The following is a 12,602-nucleotide window of genomic DNA, read 5'->3' on the forward strand; positions in this document are numbered from 1 at the left end:
CTGAGTCACTTACTGAGGGAATAGCTCAAAGACAAGCTCCCATTGATCAGTCTGCTCAGAACAAAACCATTCCGGTCCCTGCCTGTAGTCCCAGCTACTCAGGAGGCTGAGGCAGGAGAATGGCATGAACCCGAGAGGCGGAGCTTGTAGTGAGCCGAGATCGCGCCACTGCACTGCAGCCTGGGCGACAGAGCCAGACTCCGTCTCAAAAAAAAAAAAAGAAGAAGATACATAAAAATAATAATAATAAACAGATTAGTAGCAGTGTTTTAAGACAAAACTGTAACCTATATGACTAAACGTTTTATATGTTTACTTAGTATTTCTCTTACATGTAGTTTAGATTTTTCATTTCTTAATAGCAGAATTGCATGATTTTTCCCAAAAATCAGTTTTCATTTTGATTGATATCTATATTGTGTATTTGCTTTATTTACTTGGTATTATTTATGTCTTAAGAAAGAACAAATTTCTTAAAAGTTTGGATTATAAACCTCTGTGACCTCTTCTCTTCCTTTTGTTCAAGAGGCATACCCGGCACCGTTTCTTTACGGCCAGTATCTATGTAGTGAGGGAAGTGTGATAGTGCAGGACTTCACCATTTCGGTCCTAAATCAGGATTGTCTGGATGTGAATCTTACTTCTGGCACTTAACAACTGTGAAATCTTGATCAATTTTTCTATTTTCTTTAAGCCTCATCCATAATTATACTGTCTCCTAGTAGGTGTTTTAAAAGATGGTTTTAATCCATACAAAAGCACTCGACTTAATGTCTGGTACGTAGAATGTATTAATAATATCCAGTCCTTAAAATACTGTATTGATTTATTACATAAAAAAGGAAATATAAAGAGGTAGCATAGGAGAATGGAAAAGAGACAGAAAGTATCTGTTCTACTTTTCACTCTGCCTCTTACTATTTGTGTCATCTCAGCTAAGCCCTTTAAACTTTCCCATATGCACTATCTTGTAAAATGAGCAGAAAGGTCATCCTTGGCTGCTTCACAGTTTTGTGCAAGAATCAATCAGGCTAGGATTTTATAGCTTATATAATAATAATAAAAACAAAACTTTAATTTTGTTTAAAGCAAACAATTTAATAAGACAATGGGACCGGGAGCGGTGGCTCACACCTGTAATCCCAGCACTTGAGGAGGCCAAGGCGGGCGGATCACCTGAGGTTGAAAGTTCGAGACGAGCTTGACCAACATAAAGAAACCCTGCCTCTACTAAAAATACAAAATTAGCTGGTCATGGTGGCACATGTCTGTAATCCCAGCTACTTGGGAGGGTGAGGCAGGAGAATCTCTTGAAGCCAGGAGGCGGAGATTGTGGTGAGCTGAGATCACACCATTGCACTCCAGCCTGGGCAACAAGAGGGAAACTCCGTCTCAATAATAATAATATTAATAATAATAAGACAATGATTTGATAAATTCAGTGGGTCAATCCTAATTTTTCTCTACCAGATAGAATCACTCTACTATTTAAAAAAAAAAAAAAATTTTATTTCCTCAGCTTTGTCCTGGGATGGTTCCCCTGTGAGCTGCCATTGTTTCTTCTGGGTGAACCACTGCTTTGTGAGGAAAGATATGCTTAGTCTTGTCTGAAATTTAATGAGGATTTACATATTTCATTAGAAAAATTGTAAAAAAGAATAAGTTACACATTTCAAATATGGATACAACACATATGCTTCATATGCACGTGGCACACATATGAGCATAAATGTGTTTTTGGGATGATAGTTCCAGAGTGAGAACTGGGGTACCGCTCAGTACCTGCTCTGCTCTGTGGCATCCAGTCAGGTGGTAGAAACCACACTAGTAATTTGAAGAAGGAAATTTAATATAAAGAGTTGTCAACTAGGTAAACAGTTGAGTTCAAAAAGGAATATAGAGATTTATATGGTTTAGTTGGGGTAGCAACTATAGAAAGTAATCACTATCCCTAGGACTTAGGGAAAAATAAACAAGGGAGGCAGAAAGGGTGGGTGAAATTTTAAAAGGTAAACGGACTGCTGTTTTTAGCATAGGAGTTTTTCTGTGTGGCAATTGCTATGAACTATGACATTCCTGAGGCCATTTTATGTCTGGGAGTTTCTGGAATACCGCCTGAAATTACTACTTTAGGAGGAAATAAGATATTTTCCCTCAAAATGTTTTTTTTTTTCCCCTAAATCTAAGTAATGAAAACAATTATCAGAACTACAAACTGTGTGCCACAGAGTTTCACTTACCACATAATGAACTCATGGATTCCCAACTCCCCAGTATTCACTGACTTGAATGTAGAAAGTTCTAGGCTGTGTCCTCTGCGAGATATAATGATGTGAATTCCTTTAACTTGGTATCTCTGAGAGGAAAGAAAAAAACTTAGTCACTGTAATAGAAAGTAGAATGTGGTTAAGAGTTACATAAAGATAGTAGATGCATGCAGAAGAAACGTTATGATAAGAATTTCTATTTGTCTACGGGCTTTACAGTCTTCGTGGCACTTTTCATACAGTTCATCTTATTGGAATTATCCAAATAACTATGAATGGGCTAGATATTATTATCCCTCTTTTACAGATGAGGAATACGAGGTTTAAAAGTGACTTCCTCCCAAATCTGACAGGTAATAATTGGCAACCCAGCCACTTGGTCTTCCTCAAGCAACTCAGTACTCTCAGAAAAGTGTTAAACTACTTATCATAAGTAAGACTCCATTTTGATTTTGAAAGACACAATCCATTTTCTCATTCAGAGTCCCCACGCTTCAAAAGTTAGATGGGGTAGAGGAACATGTTAACTAATAGAGAACCTGCACAGAAAAGCAAGTAAAGTCCCCACTGAGGTGAAACAGGAGGAAATTTTTTGAACGGCTGAAAATGATCCCTGCAGAAGAAGTGAAGAAAACTCTCAGGCTGGGGTGGGCACAGCTGGATCTCCCTTGCTAACTGCATGATTTCTGGCCTCCTTCCTAGAAACTCCTTGACATGTTTCTGGAAGCTCAGTCACAAAGTCAGGGGAAGGTTATCTGAGACAGAGCCATTCTCATGTACTTGAAAGGATCTTCTCTTCCCCAGCCAATAGCCTGTCTCACAGCGGGTGTCACAACTGCTGAGTCACTTACTGAGGGAATAGCTCAAAGACAAGCTCCCATTGATCAGGCTGCTCAGAACAAAACCATTCCGGTCCCTCAAGAATTTAAGCCACTTGTCAACTGCATTCTTTACATTCAGCTCATAATACAGCTCTGCGTAGGTCTCCTTGCTCCACATAACACTTTAAATTTCTAGTCATGGGCACACACGACCTTCTGCATTCTTTTCCCTTGAATAGATGCTTTTACTTTGGAGAGTTTAAGCATGTTCTTATCTAGCTCATAGTGTTGCCTGCATGCAGCCAAGTCTTGCTCCTTTTAGGGAGTGGTAGTTTTTCACCTCGAACAGTTAACCTTTTCTTTTAGTAGTGCATCTCCCCAGAGCACAAGAAGAGGCCTCAAGGAGAGGGGCTTCGGGAAATCCATGACTGTGCATTACCTCTTTTTTGTTCATCTTTCTCTCCTTCATCACATCTCACAGGTCATTTGTCCTGTTGGACCAAAACATCGCCACGGTAAGAAACCTTTCAGCCAGGGACATGTTGGCTAAAGACAGTTGTAAGTAACTGTTACTGGCCCGTGTTTTATTTCAAAGATGTCTGGGTCAGACTTATTTCACCCATCCCAAAAAGTTATTCCCTCTAATCCCGTTAATGAATATGCTAGAGTAGAAGGCAAAATTCAGAGCCAACAATCAAATGTAATGCAGTGGGCACAGATTAAATACTGATTCAACTGGGTTTAGATTCAATTAAGTTATCAATTTTGAAATAGAGGTTTTCCACTAATATGGAAAATATTTTCAATTATAAATTCTTAATGAAGATATTCACTTTAACATCTCTTTTTTTTTTTTTTTTTTTGAGGCGAAGTCTCGCTCTGTTGCCCAGGCTGGAGTGCAGTGGCGTGATCTTGGCTAACTGCAATCTCCACCTCCCAGATTCAAGTGATTCTCCTGCCTCAGCCACCCAGGTAGTTGGGACTACAGGCGTGCATAACCACACCTATCTAAGTTTTGTACTTTTAGTAGAGATAGGGTTTTGCCATGTTGCCCAGGCTAGTCTTGAACACCTGAGCTCAAGTGATCACCCCGCCTCAGCCTCCCAAAGTGCTGGGATTACAGGTATGAGCTACTGCACCCAGACACTTTAACATTTGTTTTTTTAAATTGCACCATAGGGCTTACAGATCTTTGCATATAGTAGATACTTACTATGTACCCATTATACATGAATGAATGGGTGAACTGATGATGAATGTAAATTCCCATGCATGAATCTGAATAAACTTATAGACATAGGATAGAGAGATGCCTTGATAGAAGCATTTCTTTTAATTATTATTTTTTAAAATACAATGTATATTTTAACTGAATACAATAAAAGTGCAGATATATGAGGTCAATACTTACAATATATGCATTCTTACTGTGTGTCTCACAATATGTCAAACATTGTAATAGGTTCTGTGGGGACCTCAAAGATTAAACAGATACTAAAATTACTGTAAAGCAACTTAGACACAAATCACATAATAAAAAGGGAGGATGCTCAATGATTTAAGGGGTCTGTGAAGCATCTCCTGCAGGAATTGGACATCTCTTCTCATCTTGCAAAGCTTTGGGATTCCTGTACCCATCACAGGCAATAGCGGCAAAGCAGTTCATTTCTTCCCTCTCCAGTCACAGAAATGTCTGCTGTTAAATGAGCTGTCATTGTCCTCAAAAAGACAAAAACAACCTGTTCTGCTGTGTCTGTGAGAGAACTCACACTGCCTGGCCATCTTCCTGAAAAGTTGTTCTTATTACCTCATTAAATGATATGATATCCCTTTTCTGTGTAAAAAGTTCCTTGTCCCCTCAAGTGATATATTTCAGTGTCTACTGTCTCCCAGTCTAGGATAATGAATTTATTTCGCACTTTCAGCTTCAGTGCAGTGTAAGCAGATTAGGGTCTATCCTCACACCAAAACAGTAGGATGTAAAGCAGAGCTTTTCTGTTTTCTCTTCCACCACATATCACATGCTTTGTTAGCTCTTTGTCAATGTGATTAGGAAACCACACCGCTAATCTAGTGGGAGTGCAGGTGTTTTTTTTGATGCAATGCCAATTGATTGATGGCTAAATATTACTAAATATCCGTAGGAAAACATTACCTCATACGAGGAACAAAGTTATAAGCATTGCTGTATTTAACACACAAATTCCACAAGAAACCTCTTTGTTCTTCCTGACAGATCTTGACTAATTTCATTTTCATTTTTCATAATAAAAACTGCATATCAGTGTTCGTTATGTTAGCTCACCACCTTCACAATACGGAAACATTCAGAACATTTATTTAAGAAAATAGGTTGTGTGTTTTCCCACTACCTACACATTATGGACCAGATATCTAAAACGTGCTGTCAGAATTCAAAGACCATGGCTGGAAAACCGGGTTTTCAAGGGAATATGAGTACACACATGTATTAGTTGTTCCCTAGAACAATTACTAATGGCGTCTACAATGTATGTCACTTTATTCCCACAGTAATTTTTAAATAAAAGGAATGAGCAGCAGAGGTATAAATATACTTGCATATTGTTTGCCAGAAAAGCTTTCATCCTCAGGTGATGTCCCTTCTAGAGTCCATTCTCAATGTCAATGTTATTCTGCTTTCTCTTCTTTGATCCTTCTGTCTTTTCCTCATTGAGTCTCCTATGTCAGAAATATCCAGCAGTCTGGGACATCAGAAAAAAAAATTTTAGACTACTATGACCCTTGGACCAGATTTTGAAAGATAAATTATTGTCATCTTTAATCCCAAATATGCCAAAGCCTTCTCTTATATTTAAAGGGAACTTCCAACTTTCTATTAGATATTTTTCACTTTGGGTTTTTATTTTCTATTGCTGTTATGTTTTTAAAAAGTCAAAGAATCCATTTCTTTCCATAGGAAGTTATTCATATATTGTTTTAAATCCTGTTATGTGGCTTTTCACAGCTTACATGACTTTTCATTGCTAGAGGTGGGAAGAAAATACGCTAAAACTTATTACTTTGATTTAAAGTGACTCTAGAAAAATGGTCAGTGGTTTATGATGTTTCCCTGTGTGTGGAATGATGATAGGCCTGGGAATTGTACGAGAGAAGTTCAGGTAGGGGAATTGAGAGACTGAAAAGATGGAAGTTGCTAGAGGGACGAGAAGGGAGGTGAACTTCCCTTTTATACTGGGGTGGAGCTGTCTGTGTGCTGAATGCAGTAATGCTGTTACAATTCATGATTAGCATCTCCTGAGAAACTGGTTTGGATGGTCTTCCACACCCAACTGAACTGCAGAATTACAGATGCAGGAGCATATTTTCTATAAACTGTAGCCCAAGGTCTACTTAAGTGAACTTTGGCATTCAATTCAAATTAGTATTTTGGACTTACACCTCTGTCTCAAAGACTACAATTCTAGCCTTGACAGCTTCCATGTATATGTATATGTATATGTATATGTATATGTATATGTATATGTATATATGTATGCATATGTGTATGCATAGGTATATGTATAGTGTGTGTCAAATCTTTGCAGGGCCAAGAAGTCAGGTGAGTTTTTCTTACCAGAATTTTCTTCAAAGGCTTAAAAAATTATTAAACCCATAAATATGACTGAGCTGCCATATTTGTAGGAGAAATCATATAACCATGACTCAATAACTTCAACTTTGATATTTATGATGCTCAACCATGAAATCTCTTCACCTCCTGATTCCTATGACGTATTTCTTCTCTACTTCAACTATTATGAGCCCCATCTAAGAGCTCCTCGTTTTATTGAGGCTCTAGACTCATCTAAGATCCGATAATAAACTCCTTAACTATTTCATAGTCTCCCATTCCTAACATAACTGTGTTTTCTGACCTCAAAATATATTGAGCACCTACTCTACACCAGGCCCTTTTCTAAGTACTGTGAGCATGGTGATGGACTTAGGATAAGTCCTTTTCATGACAGAACTCAGAGTCCAGTGGGAGGAACAGACAAGTCAATATTTTATCTAGAGTGTTACTTATATATAATCCACACACATATATAAAAATATATGTGTATATTTAAAGATGTTTATAAGGATATATATGTATGTATACGTACATCTATATATAAATACACATATATTTTTATATATGTGTGTTATCCTTATGTCCTTATATATAGACACCCACACATACACATATAAGGATATAAAGATAACACACATAAATAAAAATGTGTATTTATATATGTGTGTGTATATATCCTTTTATACATCTGTATATACATATCCTATGTACATTCTTATATACACATATGTATATACATACATATACACACATATGTATATATACACATATGTATATACATACATATACACATATGTATATATACACACATACATGTATATATACACATAGACATATATGTGTATATACACATATACACATATATGTATATATACACACATATACACATATATATACACATATACACATACATACATGTGTATGTATACATACATATATATGTATATACATATATACACACACACATACATATATACATATCCCCCCCTGGGCTTCCCTCTGTATATCTCTTTAAGTGTTTCTTCAGGGAGGCCCAGGGAGTCAGAAGGAAACATACGAAGGGCTTGGTGGAGTGGTAAGAAAAGCAAGGCTCCCTAGAGGAGGCAATAACTAAGCTAAGACCTAGATAAGGAGGAGAAGGAGTCACAGGTAGAGCGTTGCCTAGAAGTTGTTCTAGGCAGAGGATTTTTCATCTCCTGATCCAGGGTCTGATGCTTCACCAACCACTATGCACTCACAAGGCCCTGTAGTTTGCACTACGGGTATCTCATGGCACTGTAACAGAATGAAAATTGTAAATTCTGACACTCAGAGGTTAGTGGGAAATCTTGCTTATCTGTTTCAACTACTGCTAAGATAGAGTTCAGAGACAGGGTGGGATCTATTTGGAAAGTGATCCAGCTTGCAATATTAATTACAGACACTATTGTCCTAGTAGATCCCTTCCTCTTCTGGGAGAATACTAATCACAGTGATGCTAACTCACACTTACTATTTACTGCTAAGGCTTTATGTGTGTATTTTCCTCTTTTAGCTTTAGAACAGGTCTGTATAGTAGATTTTATTGTTATTTTACAAATGAGAAAATCTGAAGCTCATAGAAGTTACATCAATAGCTAATAAATGGCTAATAAATAGGAATTAATATTTACAACCAGTCATCCCACTTGCCTGCACTCTTACCTACTAGATTCTGCAGTAAGGAGTGGTTGGGTACATTTTATCACTTGAAGAGCTAAATAAAGATTTTTCATGTTCAAGGAGAATACATATTCAGGCTTCAGTGACCAACTCAAGTATTATATTTTTAAATACCTTCCCTGCTGTGTCAAGTGAGAATTATTTTGTTTATCTTCTTAACATGGGGTGTGACACATACTAAGGTAGAGTATTAGCTGAATGGTAAGTGAATAAATGTATTTCTATCACACTTAATATTCATTTATATCATAGCTGATCTTACACTGAATTATGAATATGGTAATATACATTTATTTGTATGTTAGACTATGAACTTCTTGATGAAAAAGATCCGTTTTAGTCATAGTTTATGCCATCATTCTGCACAAATCTTGGCAGATAGGTATTTAGTAAATGTATAATAAACAAGTGAGTGACTTGGAGAATAAATGAGTCAATGAATGGGTGAATGAGAGGAAAGGATCTTAGAGATGAGTGCTAGCATGGTCAGAAATCTAAACAGTGTCAGTGTGTACACTAAACATTTCCAAGCACTTCTCATTTTCTTGCATATAGTAGCTCTGAGAGAGGCCTGTAGGACTTCTCAAGGATCTTTGTGATTCTTTTCAGGTTTGTCAGGCTACATGACTAGTTCTGGCAGTAAATGAAGTGGAATGTGTCACTTTCGGCTTAGGTAAAGAGGAGGCACTGGGCAGGGACATGCTGGCCTGCTGAATCTGAAGAGGCAAGCTTGCTCTTTGAGACTGAGGAAGAACTAGCCCTACCCCTGGGCCTGTGATGGGAGTGGCAGCCCTGATTATCCCTGAGTAGCCTTCACATCATTCTTCTCTTTTTTGAGGAATAGCACATATTTGCAGCCTTCAATTTTTCTCCTGTATTTTACTATAAGCATTTAGGAGGAACCAAGCCACTCCTTCAACACTTTTCTTGGAAATCTCCTCACCTAAATATCCAATTTCATCACTCCAAGTTATATCTTCCACAAAACACTAAAACACAAATATAATTAAATTCTTTGCCACTTTATAACAAGAATTGCCTTTTCTCCATTATCCAATAACATGTTCCTTATTTTCACCACAGACCTCATCAGAATTGCACCTAATGTTCATATTTCTACCAACATTCTATACAATATTAATGTATTCTCTAAGAAAATGAAATCTTTCTCCTCTTTGAGTCCTCACCAGAATCACATTTAACAGCCCCTTCATAGCAATATTGGTTTTTCTAGCATGTGCCTCAAAAAAACTCTTCCAGCCTCTACCCATTACCGAATTCCAAAGCCTCTACTACATTTTAAGTATTTGTTATAGCAGCTCTCTATTTCTTGGTACCAACTTCTGTAGGCAGAGTTCTCCAGAGAAACAGAACCAATAGGATGTGTGTGTGTATAATTCCTTATAATAAATTATATTATGTAAATTTAGTATAAATGTATAAAATTTATTATAAGGAATTAATTCACATGATTATGGAGGATGAGATCCCAAGATTGGCTGCCTATAAAGATGGTGGCTCAGGAAAGCCAAGGGTGTGATTTCAGTCCAATTCCGAAGGCCTGACAGAGGGTTGCTGATGGCCTAAGTCCCAGTCCAAGAGCGGGAGAAGTCCAGGGTCCCAGCTCAAGCAGTCAGGCCTAGAGAACAAATTTGCCCTTCCTCCACTTTTTTTGTTCTGTTCAGACCCTTAAGGATTGGATTATTCCCAAGCACACTGGGAGGGCAATCTACTTTACTCAGTCTACTGATTCAAATGCTATTCTCACCTGAAACATCCTCACAGAACATTAAGAAATAGTGTTTAGCTGAATATGTGGACACTCTGTGGTCCAGTCAAGTTGAAACATAATATTAATCATCACAGACTAATGTAAGTATTCAGTTACTGTTGAATGAAAGAATAGGTACACCATTGCCCATGGCATTAAAACTGACCTCCCTGACATATGGATCATGGCACCAAATTTTGTTGCATACCCAATAGTTTAGAGATGTGTGGGCTGTTGAAACAATTGTGGTGAAGCCCTGGTGTATTAGGCAGTGTCTAGAAATGTAAACGTTCTTCTGCTCAGTCCTCTGACCTGAGTAACTGCAAAACATGCAACTTGTACTATCTCCTGGTTAAATTATAAGAAGGCTATGAAAATAAAGCAAAGCAAAATCTCCCTGGGGTTAAGTGTGAGTTGCATGTTAACACTGGCATATTCGTTGTTTATGCCTTGCAAAGAGCTGCAGCAAACAATCTTGCCTAAAGTTTAGCCAGTCTGCAAACTGAATGTTTGGCTCACACAATTATCTGCGGATCTGGGCCAGTTCTAATCAGCATGAAGTCATTCATTTGTTCCTCATATATTTAGTGAGCACTTACTCAGGACTACTAAAATGGCTACACAAGCAGATTCACTAGAATTTTTGTTCATCCTCCTCCATCTTTGAACTTATAGGCCAATTTTAATTCAAAGCAAAGAAACTCATGCAAGGTCTACAGGCAAGGGATAACTCTTACAGCTGACATGGCCTAATTGTGGTGTTTCTCTTGCTTCTGTTTATGTTCATGATTGTGGTTTGAAGGTACTTGGAATCTTAGTTTTCTTATCAGAGATCTGATTTATTTGAAGAGTTGGACCTCAGTTTTTATGAAAAGCTCAAAGGCATTGGTTGTTTTTTTAAGCATTAAGCAAAATCACCCTGAGGATCTCCCATTAACCCTCTGGCTGGCTGAAGTGTGCTAGTTTGAGTACATAATTCATTCTGATGGAATAAATTTGTTGCAACTTGTTGAATGCTTATTCTTTAGCAATAAAGGACTTACGCACATCCTCAGTGATTTTTGATGAAGTCTTCATGTTTCTTGGCTACAATTATTGCTATTTTCAAGTACTATTTTTAAAAAGGTGTGTGTGTGGGGGGGCGGGGAGTGCTTATCAGTTCTATTTCCTTTTGATTTTAAGGTATTGGGACCTGGTGGTGCCTTTGACTAAATCATATCATATGACCCCATAGGGCTCTAAGGCTGTGGCAGGAGCTGCCCTTCAGCTCAGGGATCCCCACTAAAGAGGTTAGGCAGTCAGGAAAAAAAAAGGAAGAAGTATGTTTATTGCCTGTGTTGGGTAATCGGATGCCTTGGGGTGTAGTGAATAAAAGTCAGACAACCTTTCTATAAGTTCCTTTGGATGGGAGCTGGCAGAATCTAGAACTGGCAACTTTGCATCATGGAATATCCATTAACCTTGTTTATCTCTGGAAAAACACTGCTCTATTTCCACAGTCTGTTGCTTGTCAAAGAATGATACAAGAAACCATCATTGAGTTCAAGGGAAAGGATGAGCTTTTTAGCCCTTGTGAAAATACAGTCTTGAGGTGCTGATTCTTCCTCTTTGTTCTGAGATAGCAAGTGGCATGCAACAGAATACGATCGGAACACAGATACCTGATTCAGAGAGGTCCTCCTTAGATTCTGGTAGCTATAAACTAGAGACCGCCTATGGCCAGAGCCTAGCTTATTCTGGTGTCTACAGTTGGTATTTGTACTTTGGAAGCTAAAGCTGAATGTAGGATTCAAATTCTTACTCTGACTTCCAGTTTTTTTTTTCCTTGACATTATGTCCCACAACAGTGCTGCTGGACTGCGAGACTTCTGGTTCTTTCTCTGTGGTTCACCTTACATGTATGTGTGACATTTCTATATACTCAGAATTATAAAGCATTCTCATTTGTCTTCAGAGCAACCAACATGTGTTTTATGTGACTGTTTATTAATGAAAGACTCTGTATTAGAGTTTAAAAAGGGAGAGTTTGATTAAACTTGTGAAACATGTTATTCACGGTAACAGGTATTAAATGGGAAAGCAGGCTGCAATATGAGGTTTTAAGTCACCAGATGTAGCAATTTTCAAATAAGAGAGAAAATCCTTTTATTGGAGGATTAACTGCTATTTCCTCTTGAGACAACTGACGTGGTTGAAGGAGGATGCTGTTGAATCTGATGCAGAAATTCATAATTCTCTAATTTAAATGTAATTAATTTATAAATATGTCCTTTTAGAAAATACACTGAAAGAGCTTAATTTAAAAATATTTTAAAATGGATTATAGAATATGGACTTGGACAAATAATATGCAAGTTATATACTTTGTCCTTCCAGTCTCTAATCAGCACAGATTGAGTCAATTTTAAATAGCAATTCTTAAAACAAAATTCGAGGAAGAAGATGCC

This window comes from Mandrillus leucophaeus, unplaced genomic scaffold (genome assembly GCF_000951045.1).
Source record: "Mandrillus leucophaeus isolate KB7577 unplaced genomic scaffold, Mleu.le_1.0 Scaffold35, whole genome shotgun sequence".
Lineage (NCBI taxonomy): Eukaryota > Metazoa > Chordata > Mammalia > Primates > Cercopithecidae > Mandrillus > Mandrillus leucophaeus.